At 50.2% G+C, this 14,896-nt stretch overlaps 1 protein-coding gene across 3 annotated transcripts in view; it reads right to left on the minus strand.

The window, feature by feature from the left end:
- MIDEAS (mitotic deacetylase associated SANT domain protein) overlaps window positions 1-14,896 on the minus strand; it is a 68,011-nt gene that overhangs the window by 44,900 nt on the left and 8,215 nt on the right. The window lies entirely within an intron of this gene.

Here is a 14,896-nt window from a genome sequence, read left to right on the forward strand (position 1 = left end):
TTCCCAACCAACCAGAAAACCCAGCTGGGGAACACATTCCTAGAAGAGCCTGCCACCATGGAGCCAGGGCCCAGCCTCCAGGGAGTAAGTGGGAGCCACTCCAGAGGGCACTCCCCACTCAACCTCGTCGCGCCAGGACTTCCTCCCTGTCCCACGCTGCTGCTGCTGCTGCTGCTGCTGCTGCTGCTGCTGCCGCCGCCGGCTGCTGGGCCTGGCCCAGGAAGCAGCAGGAGGAGTAGGGGAAGGTGGCAGGGTGCATGAGAAACAGAAGTCAGTGACCTGAAGGGGTCCTGCTCATCTTGGAACAGCACATCCTTTCACCCAACTACACTAACAAACTCGGGCTACTTCAGAAAGAAGAGAGGAAGGAAGGGGGCATATGTGCAAGAGAGGAGGGCTCCAGGCAGTCTCAGATGGCCCCTGCCTATTAGGAGATGCCTGCCTCCCACAGGCAGGCAGAGGAGGGTGTGCACAGCCAGCTGCAGCTCTTCCAGAAAGCCCTGGAGGTCGGTTTTGCTGCAGATATGACAGTGCAGAATCACTGACATGTGAAGTGAAAGTTTTGGTTTTAGAAGCTCTAACCTCTGGGGCAGCCAAGAAGGATGCCCTTTAGAGAAGAAAAAAAGAACGTGTTCCAGGACCTTCCCCAGAGAGTGGGCTCTTTTCCACCATGGACCTTTACCAACTGCAGGGAAGAGAGGAGCACAGAGCTCCAGTTCCCAGTGAGTGTGTCTGCTGAGAAACACTCCAGGAAATAAAGCACCGTTGACAGGATTCCAAACTCTGAGTCCCAGTGAAAGCAGAGGCTTCCTGGGACTGCATCAGTTCTCTGGACTCAGCTCAGAGTGAGTGATCCATCATTGCCCTGAGTGGCCATCAGCAATGTCCATCTCTGGGACCATTAACAAGCTTCCAAGGGTGGGGGCGCCTGGGTGGTTCAGTCGGCTGAGTTGTCCAACTCTTGGTTTCAGTTCAGGTCATGATCTCACAGTTTTGTGGGTTCAAGGCCTGCATCGGGCTCCACGAAGCTGGCAGTGCAGAGCCAGCTTAGGATTCTCAATCTCTCTCTCTCTCTCTCTCTCTCTCTCTCTCTCTCTCTGCTCCTCCCTGACTCGCACTGCCTCTGTCTCTCTCAAAATAAATAAACTTTAAAAAAAAAATTTCCCAGGGGCGCCTGGGTGGCTCAGTCGGTTAAGCGTCCGACTTCAGCTCAGGTCACGATCTCGCGGTCCGTGAGTTCGAGCCCCGCGTCGGGTTCTGGGCTGATGGCTCAGAGCCTGGAGCCTGCTTCGATTCTGTCTCCCTCTCTCTCTGCCCCTCCCCTGTTCATGCTCTGTCTCTCTCTGTCTCAAAAATAAATAAACGTTAAAAAAAAATTTTTTTTTTAAATTTCCCAAAGGTGAATTTTGTGGTATATGAATTATATTCCAACAAAGGTGTCGCTAAGGAAAAAAATTAGAAGCTTCCAAGGAAGCCAGGTTCTTCCTCCGCCTACCCAGCTCCATTAACTTTCTGCTGCCATCAGTCACTATCTAAAAACAGGTTTTCTCCCCAAGCCCCATGGCTGCATTCCTGTCCTTTTTCCACTGTCCGTTCTCTGTCAGGATCTTTCTGTAGAGGCCAGCACACATGATGTGTTTTAGTGAATAAGCAACCTTTACTAGAATGTGGGGAACTGAGGGTACGAATACAGTTAGGGAAATCACAAATCCACAATACTGGGTTCCTTACGTTCCTTATGTCTTCGTTGTCTTTTCCCTTTGCAAGAGTAAAGGTACTACCTCTAAGACCTCTTTACCTACAGTCTCAACAGAAGAAAGAGAAGTTGTTTAGAGCACCTGAGTGGCTCAGTCGGTAAAGCGTCTGACTCTTGACTTCAGCTTGGGTCATGATCTCATGGTTCATGGCTTCGAGCCCAACAACGGACTCACACTGACAGCGCAGGGCCTGCCTGGGACTCTCTCTCTCCTCTCCATGCCTCTCTCATGCGCACTCTGTCTCTCAAAGTAAGTAAATAAACTTTTAAAAAAAGAAGAAGAAAGAGAGGTTGTGGAAAAAAACAGTGAACCAGGACAGAGTTGGGGTTCTGCCCAACTAAAGCTAACACCCTGTGTGATCTTAGGGAAACCGACGCCTTCTCTGAGCCTCACTCTTTTGGCCAATAACGGATGTACTGAATTTTGTTACATCGACAGTGAAAGAGTGCCCACCTTCTCAGGGCTTGGGAGAATCACAAAGGCAAAAGAAAACCCCGCTTTATGACTATGTCACGCTATGTTCACATAAGGGGTTACAAGTGTTACTATTTTAGCCAACGTCCCCTTCTAAAACTAGCTTCTTCCTTTCAACAACCTAGTTCAGGCAAGATTTTTTTTCCCCCTGAAAAGACCTTTGGATCCACCCCCTGCCAGCCTCAGGGTGGGTTCTGCCCAGACGCTTTCCAACAGTGACACAGAGCTCCATCCGAGTGTCCTTCCAAGGCTTCTCTCCCAGTCCCTCTTTGTGTCCTTTCCACCAAACTTCGTCCACAGCGCCACCCACCCAGCCCGAATCTTTTGATGGCCATGGCTTCTCCTCACCGCTTTTTGTCCTTTCTGAGGACAGGGAGCTCAAAACCACCCCAGCCATTAAGTGAAACCAGCGTGTGCTGAGAAGTCCCTGTACTGTCTTCTCTTTCACCCTTGCAAACCCAGGGGACCCACCTCCTCAGTTCACATTTACTTCACCTGTTCTGGGGCAGGGCCACACCAGCCCACAGCTGTCCGCAGCCTCTGGCCCTCCCACCTACCCTCGCCTCCACCTCTCTCTCTTGCAGGCCCGAGCCAGGTTCTGAGAGCCTTTGTCAGGCCTGAGAGGGAGCTTCCGCAGATGTCCCCAGTTGCTGCTGTCACTCTGGGAGAGCCGTCTGGCTGGGTGCAGGGAGAAGGACAAAACAGGTGTGGCTGCCAGGGAGGGCGGGCCAGCAGAGCCCCGGGGGCAGAAACACCCTTTCTTCACAGAGCCCAGGCTGCCGGCTCCCCAAAGGTCTCCTTTCAGCACAGTGCTGTGCCTCCCGCAGAGCCAGGAGGAACGGGACCCACAAGATCTAGTGTGTGCAATGGGGTATGCTTTGGAGCATCATTTTTAAAATTTTTTTTTAACGTTTTTTATTTATTTTTGGGACGGAGAGAGACAGAGCATGAACGGGGGAGGGGCAGAGAGAGAGGGAGACACAGAATCGGAAACAGGCTCCAGGCTCTGAGCCATCAGCCCAGAGCCCGACACGGGGCTCGAACTCACGGACCGCGAGATCGTGACCTGGCTGAAGTCGGACGCTTAACCGACTGCGCCACCCAGGCGCCCCTGGAGCATCATTTTTAAGTGAAAACAAATACTGATACATCATGGACTAGAATCCCAAATTCATGTTCATGGGAGAATACAGGTTAAGAGCAAAAGCTGAGCCCTGAATCCAAATCATGCCTCACGTGAGCTTGATGACCTTCAGCGCGTTATTTAACCACTTGGTTTTTTCCATCTGCTAAATGTAGATAAGAGCTTAACAGTATCTGGCACATATGAAGTCTTTTATAAGTGTTGGCTATCATCTTCCCTCATCTCCTGATGGATCTCCCTGCTTCTAGTCTTGCACACTTAACCATCCGCACTGCCATCAGAGCGATCACATCCCTTTGCAACAGTTCCCAGCATCCTACTGCAAAAAGCTGAGACCGTTAGCCAAACTGTTAGGTGTATACACTTCAGGCACAATCCAGCCCTGCCCTACTTCCCAGCCCCAGGGCCACACAGCCAAGCAACTTGAAGTGCTCCGAGATGCCTGCTAGCTCACACATGCTCCTCCTCCCCCCACCTTCATCCACAGGTAAACCCACACCCCAGTCTCCCATTAGACTTGAGCTTAATGACAGCTCTTCCAGGAAGCCTTCCTTGATCCCTCTAAGCAGAGGAAGGCCACTGGAATGTATACTGCAGGAGCCCTCCCAGATCTCCTTTATCAAGCCTGTGTTGGCTACTAAGGGCTCACAGCCACCCCCTTTTCTTTTTTTTTTTTTTAATTTTTTTAAACGTTTATTTATTTTTGAGAGAGACAGAGAGAGACAGAGAGAGAGAGCAAGGAAGGGAGAGAGAAAGAGGGAGACACAGAATCCGAAGCAGGCTCCAGGCTCTGAGCTATCAGCACAGAGCCCGACGCGGGGCTCAAACCCACGAACCGTGAGATCATGCCCTGAGCCGAAGTCAGATGCTTAACCGACTGACTGAGTCACCCAGGCGCCCCTGGCCACCCCCTTTTCAAAGGGAGCCTTTGGGGGTGCCTGGGTGGCTCAGTGGGTTGAGCATCCGACTTCGGCTCAGGTCATGATCTCACGGTTCATGGGTTCGGCCCCCACTTCAGGCTCTGTGCTGACAGCTCAGAGCCTGGAGCCTGCTTCGGATTCTGTGTGTGTGTCTCTCTCTCTCTGTCCCTCCCCTGCTCACACTCTGTCTCTCTCTCTCAAAAATAAAGATTAAAAAAAAAAAAATCAAAGGGAGCCTTTGTTACCAGAGAGCACTGCAGCCAATGATTGACTAGGGGGTGGGGCAGGGGAATGGGTCCAAAAGGTCAGGCCCCTTGCCTCAAGGTGAGACCAATTCTGTGCTGGTGCAATTCATCCTTCTGGGATCCCTGTGGGGTCTGGCTGAAGCTAGCTCCAGCTGCAACACATCCTTCCTTGCATAGCTTCCCCCCCAGCCCTAGCCTGCTTCCTTCACTCCCCTCCTCCTAAGAACACTTCCTAAGTCAATCCCAAGCACCCCTAACTGTCTCTGTCTCTGCTCCTAAGAATCAGAGGGGCCACTCCCTCCCCTAAACTCCCATGGTATGTATGCCCTTGTTCATCTTTCCTCCATCCTGATGCATTGTTCTACACATCGTGCTGCTTACAGAGCTATCTCCCTCCTAGGATCAGAGCACAGCCTAGATCTTCATCACTTTGGATCCCTGGCACCTACACAGTGCCTACATATGGTGGGTGCTCAGCAAATGCCTGTTGATCAATGCACAAATAAAAATCATATATGTGAGAATTTGATGTAAGCAATAAAATGTAACATTATCATTATGACTTTTATTACTATTTCTTCCATTCCAAATGCACATTTAACATCTCTGAAATCAGGACGCGTCTTGTAAGTGATAGCACGTCGTGGTTAAATCAGTAGCATTTTCTCTTTCTTAGTTGTACATAAAATAATGGTGCAGCTTATCATTAGTGGTTTCTTAGGTTCAATACTACTGCTACCACAACTACGACTACTGAGGCTCAGTCTCCTGGGTTCTGGAGCCTGCAAGGTGAAGTCCACAGAACTGAGAGACCCCGTTACCTGAGCTCAGTAGCTGTCGGGCAATCAAGCTTTCATAAAGTGACTTACAATTTCCCAGGGATCAGAAGGACCCCTGTTCCGGATGCCTCCAGAAACTGCCATGGACGCAGGCCAACGTGATATGGAACAAGCTCTGGACTGGGAGTCAGGAGGGCAAAGTGCCAAGCCTGGTTCTTCCTCTAGTTTTCTGGATGATCCCATGCAGGCTCTATCAACATGTTTATTGAAGATCTACTAAATGCTCGATGTGATGTGAGCCCACTGGATCCACCCAGCACCCAGAGAGTAAGCCATTGTCCCCATTATACAGATAAGAAAGCTGACTTTCAGAATGGTGAAACAGCTCTTCCAAGGTCATACAGATGGAATTCAATCCCTGGACTCTCTGAGCCCTTCCCTCTGCTCTATGAGCAGATGTCTCTGAACTTATGTTTTCCCAGTAAGGAAGCTGAATAACGAGGAGTTACAGACTGGAGGCTCACAATCCATCCTCACACCCAGATAGGTTTTATTTGACCCATATAATAATGCATTTGATCTGAAGTGAATTACAGTTGCTGCCAACATTTTTTCTAATCAGGAGATTTAAACGAAAAATCAGGACTTCTGGTTTGTCGTGAAAAAGACTGGAACACTGGCCACATCGAGCCCTCCTTCTTGGAGGCAGAGCAGAGTAGCTCCATGAGGTGAATAGCATAGCGTTATGAGAGAGCAACACCGGGGTAGGAGCAGAGCCATGGTGGGACTCATACACCCTAACTCTCCATCCCTCCCCTGGCCACTGACCACCTCACTTGTGCTGTTTTCTTATACCCAGCCAGCCTTTCCTATTGAGAATGCCCCTGTTCCCTACGGGCCTTTGAGTGGGTGACCCTTGAATCAGATGAACTCCAATGCCCTCTCCAGCCCTGACAGCCTGTGTGTGGCTCCTCCCAGAATCTCCCCAGCAGCCCCCCCCAAGGAGGTCACTGTATGAACCTAGTTTGGAACCACTCAGGCAGGCCCCTGTCTCACACCTACCCCCTCTTTAGCTTCCATCACTGGGCCCCCAGTGCCTGTCCCTCTCCATTTCTCCTCCCTCCACGCCCAGAGCATCAGTCCCAGTCAGCAAGGGGGTGAGCCAGGCAGGTGTGCAGACGGGTTAGCCCAGGCCAGGGGTGGAGCCCCACCCAGGAGGGAGGGAGGGAGTGAGGAAGGCAGGGTTTTGTGTCTCCCAATAGGAAAGTAGTCTAAGGAGACGGAAGAAGGTGGGGAGGTTCCGGCAGTCACGGAAGATGAACACAGGTTGACACATGAGGAAACACAAACAGTAAATCATCAAGAGAAAGAATGTACAGATCTCAGCAGCAATTTAAGATATGCAAATTAAAACACCATTAAGGACCCATCATGGCCTGGAGTCCACGTGCAAATAAATAAATAAAACAAGAAAGCTGCTGATGGCAGGGCCATTAGGAAACAGCTGCACAGACATTGCTGGGCCACTATAAGCTGCTCAGACCTTTCTAGAATGTGATTTGGCATTGTGTTGCAAGAGTTGAAGACCTTGATCAGGTAAGTACGGTTGGGAGACCAGATTCCATGAATATAATTTAAAATGCCATCACAGAGGAGTTTTTACAAGAGAGGCTCATGGCACCTGTATATAGACCCCAAAAAGGAAATCCATTCAGATTATGGTATGGTAACAGAAGGAAACACGAAAAGGCTGGCACATGGAAACAATCTGATGAAAACGATGAAATCATGCTATGGTGACAAAATGAGCACAAGGAAATAGTAAAGGTGGACCCACAAACTATGTTAAAACATCCCCAGGAACATTAGTAGCAATCAGAAGAGGATTCTGAACAACATAAATTGCTAAGGTGTAATGTTTATTCTAACTTGATCAAGATGGTTTAAATAACAGTGATGGCGATGATGATGATATCGATGATGTAAGGGCCACTGAACAGGATTTAGTCACCATAAAAATACCCCAGCCAAACTCCCTAGAAGCAGGTAGGCCCAGGTTCCCAGCTTGATGAGGAAGGAAAAAGGGATGGAAATTGGGAGGGAAAGGGCTGTGTCTGTGGGCAGGGGGCCCGCCCCAGAGCTTCCCTTACCAGGAGGTCTCTGAACGACATCTCTCTCTAAAGAAACAAAATCACACAAATAAACCCACACCATTTAACCTCTAACGTCCTGGGTGCTAGCTCTTAGTGCTGCGTTTTCACTCTCAATTTTACTAATACCTTATTTCAGCAACTCCAGAGGTGACACCAGGGCTCTTTGCGGGCTAGCCTAGGAACCCGATCGCCATTTATAGCATTGTTTCTATGGAAATGTGTTTCAAGCTTCAAGAAGTCTAGCTGCTGACAACCCTGGGGCACGCACGTGGTCTCTAAATTAGGGAACTGAGACGAGCCCTACTTGCTGGGTCCTGGGCTCAGGAAGACAGCTTGTTACTTAGATTCTGTGGTAGTTAATACACACACCACCAGCAATGACCCCATTAGAGCAGGCTCCAGGTCGCTGTAGGGGGTGGAGATGGGACCACGGCATCTAGGAATGTACCTAATATTCTAGGGAAGCATGTGGACATTCTTTACCCCCCCCCCCAAACACATGGCGGAAGACTGGAAACTGGCCTCAGTACCCCTCATGAGAGTACAGGTGAGCCCTGAGCCCACGTGCTGTCCAATTTCTCCCTCACCCTGGCAAACCTCTAGCCACAAGGCCCCACTTTAGCCTGATCTCAGAACAAAGAAACTCCAAATCTTTGACAGTTCTGGAATTTGGTTTTAGCAGATCGGTGCTTGAGATAAATCACCAGGGCCCCAGCAGGGCCTGGACATCTCTCCACACGTGCACTGCTACGGTGGCTTCTGTTCTAGCAGGCTCCAACCTGCCCGCACAAGGTCTGCCCAGGGCTCTCCAGCTCCCACCCACCTCAGACTCCAACCAACACCGAGGAGTCTCCATTTCCTGCCCTGAACCACACTGGTCACAGGGAAAGGAGGATTGCAGGCCCTCCAAATAGACACTCCACATGTCAAGAAAGTTCCCCACTAAGAAGAAATGGCTACACACACACACACACACACACACACACGCACGCAAGCACGCGCGCACGCAGAGAGGCAAAACCAAGGGGGAGTGTTGGAGTCCCAAGGTTCTGAGATGCCAGAGATATGAGAAGATGGTCAGAAGAAGGTCAGCTGCTCAGCCACAAGGCCACACCTGCAGCTGCGAGTCCCAGCAGAGCTCATGGCAAGATGGGGGTTCAGAGGGCCCTGACTGCTAAGCCAGAGGTAGACTGGATAAATGTGGGGGGGGGGCTTTATGAAGCTAGCAATAAAGGGCAACTCAGAGTTTCGGTACTTTAATAAATATGTGCAATACTGTAAACACCCAAGACACTAACTCACTAGGGCTCTATACCTGGGTGAGGCAGGGCTGCAGGAGGTCAGTGTGCAAAGCACACCCTCCCTGCTGCCTGCTGGAACTGCAGAAGAGAGAACAGGCCTCCTCCCTCTGTGGCTGAGACCGGGCAGCTTAGAGGTGAGTGGGTGGCTCAGAGTCGGGCCTCAGGGCCACACATACTCATGGGGCTGGTTCCCTGGAAAACCAGGTATGAAGAATCGTCTGGGGGCTCTGAGGCCACTTGGTGGGGGGGGGGGGGGTCACCTGCATCAGGCAGAGTCCATGCCGGGAGCCCCAGAGTTATACAGTCAGACAGTCTGTGAAGTCGGGCCTTCCATTACTAAAAGACTCCGTTAGCCAATCTGAATTCTCCAGCCCCTGCAGTGCAGGTGGCTGATAAGACACAGCAGTTCTGTCTTCCCCCGTGGTAACAGATGCGAGGCTTGGAGGTTCCTCCCCCTGGCCTTCCCACCCACATCCAAAGTCTTTGCTACTTTAAGGTCTTTAAAAAAAAAAAAAAAAAAAAAAAAAAAAAAAAAAGTATATAAATTACATACATTACTAAAACAATTGCAAACACACAAATACTCTATTCATAACCACTTCACCTAAATCCAGTATTTACCTTATGCCAATTTCTACCATGACCAATGTAATCAGTTCTTACCGACTGAAGTATGTGTGCAATTTTGCCTGCTAAAACAGAAACCATTTTCACCGAAATTCATCAACATTTTCCTGTGAATTAAGATCACCTTCATATTCATTTAACAATGGCACAATATTCCGCTGGATCTAGGTGTCATGAATTCATGAATTATATAGCCATGTGGTACATTTAGGCTGTTTAAACAGCCTAATTTTGCTATTTTAAACAATGTTGCTATAAATATCTTTATGCCTATAGCTCTTTTCCTCTTTAGAATCATTTCCTTAGAATTAATTGCCAAGAGTAATACTGATAGGTAAAAGGAAATTGACATTTTTTAACGGCTGCAAGTTCTACTTTTTAAAAATATATTGTTGTATGTGAGTTACCGGGATTGCCTATTTTCCAAGATAGTTTTCCTGACAATATCTCTCAATCCTAGCAATCAAGTTCTACTCTTAAAATCTGCTTTCCCTAAGTCCCCAGTGGGTCTGGCATCTGGAGTACACATCCTAGGATTGAATGTTGGAGGTAACTCAATCAATTTGCTGTGGAGTATGACGAAGGAGGACAGAGAGATGTAGGTAGGTAGGTAGAGAACTGGGATGGACAGGAGGGGGGAGCAGGTCCCGTGGAGGCAGAAACAAAGGCAAATCCCACATGCTGTCCCTTCCAAAACAAGCCAGTACTTTCCTAGACATCAAACCTGCTCCAACACCCAAGCTCCTCCCCAGGAGCCAAGAACAAAAACACATTTCGATGGATTCCTAAATGACATCTTAGAAATACTACGTGCTTCTAAGTTCTGGAAACATATTCTGCAAACAATATAAGTCATGCACTCATCACTGGTCAAGCAGACCCATGCACGTGTGGGCTCAGCCCTAAGGGTGGTTCAAGTTTAAGAAAGAAAGTCCACCTCGTCCGCCGTGGCAGGAAGATGCTGCTCCACAGAGCTCTCTAAGTGGCAGACCCCAGACAACTGTTGTGGAATTTCTCCGCGGGAAAGAACCACATGTAGTTTAAGTCTCTCATAGACAAACTGAGACCCCAAGTCCCGGCTTTGGGGCTCCCACTGTATGCTGCAATCATAGCCAGGAGGATCTGTCCCTCTTCCCCCACAACAGGAAGAGCCACGGCTGGTCCTGTCACCAGATTAAATAAGGCGTTTATTTTAAAGAGCCTCAGTCTCTTCTTTCGTGGTCGGCTGACTTGTTTTCCCTAGTTCCTTCCCTGTGCAAAGCCAGAAGACAGTGCCAGCCATGGAAACTAAGGAATCCTCTAAGGAAGCTGGTATTGATCCTTTTCTTACGGGTTGGGACCGGTGAGGAGGGTGTCACCTTTAACCAGCTCCTTCTCACAGATGCCTCCTCAGAGTCCTTCTCAGGGTGAGGGGGACCCAGAAGCCATGCTTTGTGCCCCTAGATCCCCTTCCCACCCTTCACCAGGGCCTAGTGGGCAGGCTCAGTGGAATAGCAAAGCCACCAAAGCAGTGGTTCCACGAGTAGGTGCAAAGGGAGGCTTCCACGTAGACAAACAGTTCACCCACCACACACGTCCACGCCAGGCCCTGGGCCTGCCCACTGCTCTCTCACATCCCCTCAGGCTGTCCTTCCAGCCCCATCATGGGACACCTACTGTGCGCCAGGCGCAGTTCTGCACCAGCGAGGAGCCACGCACACCTGCAGTGGATGCCAGTCCTACCGTGGGGAAGTTCCGCTGCCGACGCTCAGGTGGAGGCTCGGGAAAGGGTAGGGAAGTAGGTGACTTCTGGTGGATCCTGTGGGCATCTGCCAGGAGGAAAAGGCCAGGGAGGACATTCCAGGGAAAGGAAGCAACAACACACAAGGCACAGAGGAGCAAAAGTGCCTTAAGCAGCAGACAGAACACAACCGGCCACGCTGGGAGGGCGGAGGGGATGGCAGGAGAAGAGGTGGAAGGGTGGACGAGGCCTCCAAAGTGGGCCTCGCGCGCCATCCCGAGCTTTCTCCTGCAGGACCTGGCAGCTCTCAAAGGTTTTTAAGAGGGGGGACGTGTTCACAGCTGCGTTTCACTAAAATAACCAGGTCCTTCAAGCCCGCTTTTCCATTTCGGTGTCGCTTGTAACACGATTTCATTTCATCGGGACAAAAATGCACAAGTCAGTATCAACTCTAGTTCCTGCCAGAGTACTAGCCAGGGACACCCCAGCTTGTCCTTCCCAAGGGCCATCCTGACCCCACACTGGTGACCAAGACCCCCTTGGAATCGCCTCTAGTCCAGGTGTAAGAACCTAGCCCACGACACATCCAGCTTTGTGGAGGCAGCAGGCTCCCACTTCTAGGCACCAGGAAAGAGACTCTTAGAAGGCTGGCAGTCATCACAGCCTGAGCCCAGTAAGTTCAAAACTACATTTTTCTTTTTCTTTTTTTTTTTTTAATGTTGATTTATTTATTTTGAGAGACGGGGCAGGGAAGGGGCAGAGAGAGAGGGAGAGAGAATCCCAAGCAGGCTCTGCACTGTCAGTGCAGAGCCCGACACGGGGCTCAATCCCACCAACCGTGAGATCATAACCCGAGCCAAAATCAAGAGTCTGCTGCGGCAGCACACCCGTGATCAAACTCACTAGTTTGGATTTCTGCAGCAAAGCATATGCGTATTCATACCAAAAGGGATAAATAGGGGCGCCTGGGGGGCTCAGTCGGTTAAGTGTCCAACTTCGGCTCAGGTCATGATCTCACGGCTGGTGGGTTCAAGCCCCCCCATTGGGCTCTGTGCTGACAGCTCAGAGCCTGGAGCCTGCTTCGGATTCTGTGTCTCCCTCTCTCTCTGCTCCTCCCCCGCTCATGCTCTCTCTCTCTCTCCTTCAAAAATCAATAAACATTAAAAAAAAAAAAAAAAAAAAGTCAGGTGCTCAACTGACTGAGCCACCCCGGTGCCCCTTTTTCTTTTTAAAGGAAATTAATTCCTTCGTCTAAGGCTATTGGAACTGAATGACCAAGATTTCAGTCAAGGTGCCCTTGCTTCAAAGAGCTACAACCAGAGGATTTGAGGATAAGAAGAGAGTCAGTGCTCCCCTAACCCAACACGCTCTCATTGTGTGGATGAGGAGACCCAGCAGCCCCCGGCACACGAAGCCCTCGCTCCTTTAGCTCTCTCTCTCTCTCAGGCAGGATCCTGGGTAGAATATCTCAACGGGGTTGATATTTTCAGGACTGGAGAGGTGCCCAGTCTTGTTGCTTTGGACAGCTTGGGCACCAGGGACCTCAGTCATTCCACAAACCAAGCCTGAAGCCAGAACTCCAACCTCCACTCTGAAAAGCAAGGTTGGACCTCCCAAATACCTCACGGCCCTGAGAGTCTTGCCCAAGCCCAGAGGAGAAACAGAATTCAAGCTGTAACTGCCTGTTAGCCAGCGAGAGCCAAGCCTTGGACTCTGTCCTCACAAGGCAGCGCTGAAGTTTTCCAAGTGGAATCAAATGTGCAGGGAGGACCCAGATGCTGGGATGACCTCTCTTTTCCACTGGAATCATTCAGACTCCAGAGGAGAAATCCAATCGCTAATGAAGTGCTTAGTTCTCCGGAGCATGTAAGAATCCTGCAGTTCAGCTGGAGGCCAAAAGAGTCAGAAAAATGTCAAGAAAGATTAAGATCAAGATGTAGATATTTTCAGTGGCCTAAGGGGGAGGCTCCGTCTCCCCCTCCCATGTCCACTCTCAGGGACGTGGCACTGTGAATCCTGGTGGGAGGCAGAGTTCCACCTGCTGCTAGGGAAGCTGGAACCTCAGGGCCTCATTCTTCAGTACCGCCCAGCAGTGAAAACATGGGCATGGGACCTGAGCTGGACAGCCAGACGCTCAGCCTGGGTTCTGCCAGTGGAGTGAGTGGCAAGGAGACTTCAGAACTCACTCCGGAGGGGGTGGCAGCGTCCGGCTCAGCCGGCAGCATCACCGCCTCCACTTTGGTGCCAGCCACCCAACTGCCCACAGGTCCCGATTGATTTCTGAGCCTTTGTTCTTCAGGCTTTCAGTGAGCCACCACGTATATCCTTCCAGTTCATTCTTTTTCTCCTTAATGTAGCCGAGTCCTGAGACCTGGACCGCCCCACCATGTTCACAATTCTTCCTCTGCCCCCCCCCCCCCAAGATAACACCTACACTCAAGCTTCTGTCTTCTCTGTGAAAAGAGTCTAACTTAAATAGCCACACATCCGAGAGGACTGCAGCCACCTAGTAGTCACAAATATGGACAAATGCCATAAATGCTGAATGTTAACAGCCTCCCTGTCCCTGGTTCTACTGGCTTGGGGCATTAACATCAGAAATGAAAGGCGCTGACGCTCCCTTGGATGCCTCCCTATTTCTCTACCCAGGTGGATGTGGGGGCAGGAAACCTGGGTTCTAGAACTTGCAAGTGCCACTGCAACCCTGCGGCAGGTGACGCCCGCCCTGCCAATCTCACAGGGAGGTGAGACCAAATGAGAAGCCCCCATGGCACAGCCCCATTAGCCCCTAATTCCCAAGTCAATCATTCTTTTCAGTCTTCTCTTTCTTGATGCCAACAGTCGATGGATTTCAACTCAATAAATACTTATGGAGAACTTTCTATGTGCCACATGCCATACTAGGTGCACAAAATCATGGTCCCTGTTTTCATCAAATGCAAAGTTCCGTCTTCCCTCAGCTTCTATGACACCGTGCTCTCCTGGGGTTCTTCCTCCCTCACCATTGGTTCCTTCTCAGTCTCTACTGCTGATTTCTTTACACCGTGCCTCTTCAATGGTGATCCCCTCACCTCTTATTGTGTCTCTCCATGCTGCCATCGGCTTCCATGATGCCATCAGCTTCCCTATCTCGAAGTGCCTTCTATGTTCCGGGGATCCCCAAATGTCTGCTCCAGAAAGTCTGACAGACAGAGGGGTTGAAGGGAGGTAATCGGGTTTGGAACTTGTCTTGAAGTTGACACAGTAAGTCATCATTTTTACTTAAATGGTTTATTTGGGATGGCTTAGTTAGGATTCACAGAGGGCAACACCTTCCATCGCCATCACTTGGGGATCTCCTGCCCCAGACCCGTATGTCCAACTGCCCGCTAGACATCTCTCTCGGATGTCCCAGAGTACCTCCAACTCAACATGTCTGAAATTAGACTCATTGTCTCTCCCCCAAAATCTGTTCTTCTTCCTATGTCTCAAGTAGAAACCTGAGCAAACACTTCAACTTCTCCCTTGCTCTATACATTTGATTGGTCCTCACGGCCTGTCCACCCAACTCCCTGATGCCTTCCTAATCCAGCCCCTCCCTCCTGCACCACTCTGGCTTAGACTCCTCCATCTTGCCCCAATGACTGCAGTGACCTCCTCACTGGTCTCTTTGCTGCCCATCTTCCCCATCTCCAGTCATGCCTCCACATCACAGCCGAATGAATGATCTTTCAAAATGAAAATTTCTCTCTCTCTCTCTCTCTCTCTCTCTCTCTCTCTCTCTCTCTTTCTCTCTC

Source organism: Felis catus, chromosome B3 (assembly GCF_018350175.1).
Source record: "Felis catus isolate Fca126 chromosome B3, F.catus_Fca126_mat1.0, whole genome shotgun sequence".
Lineage (NCBI taxonomy): Eukaryota > Metazoa > Chordata > Mammalia > Carnivora > Felidae > Felis > Felis catus.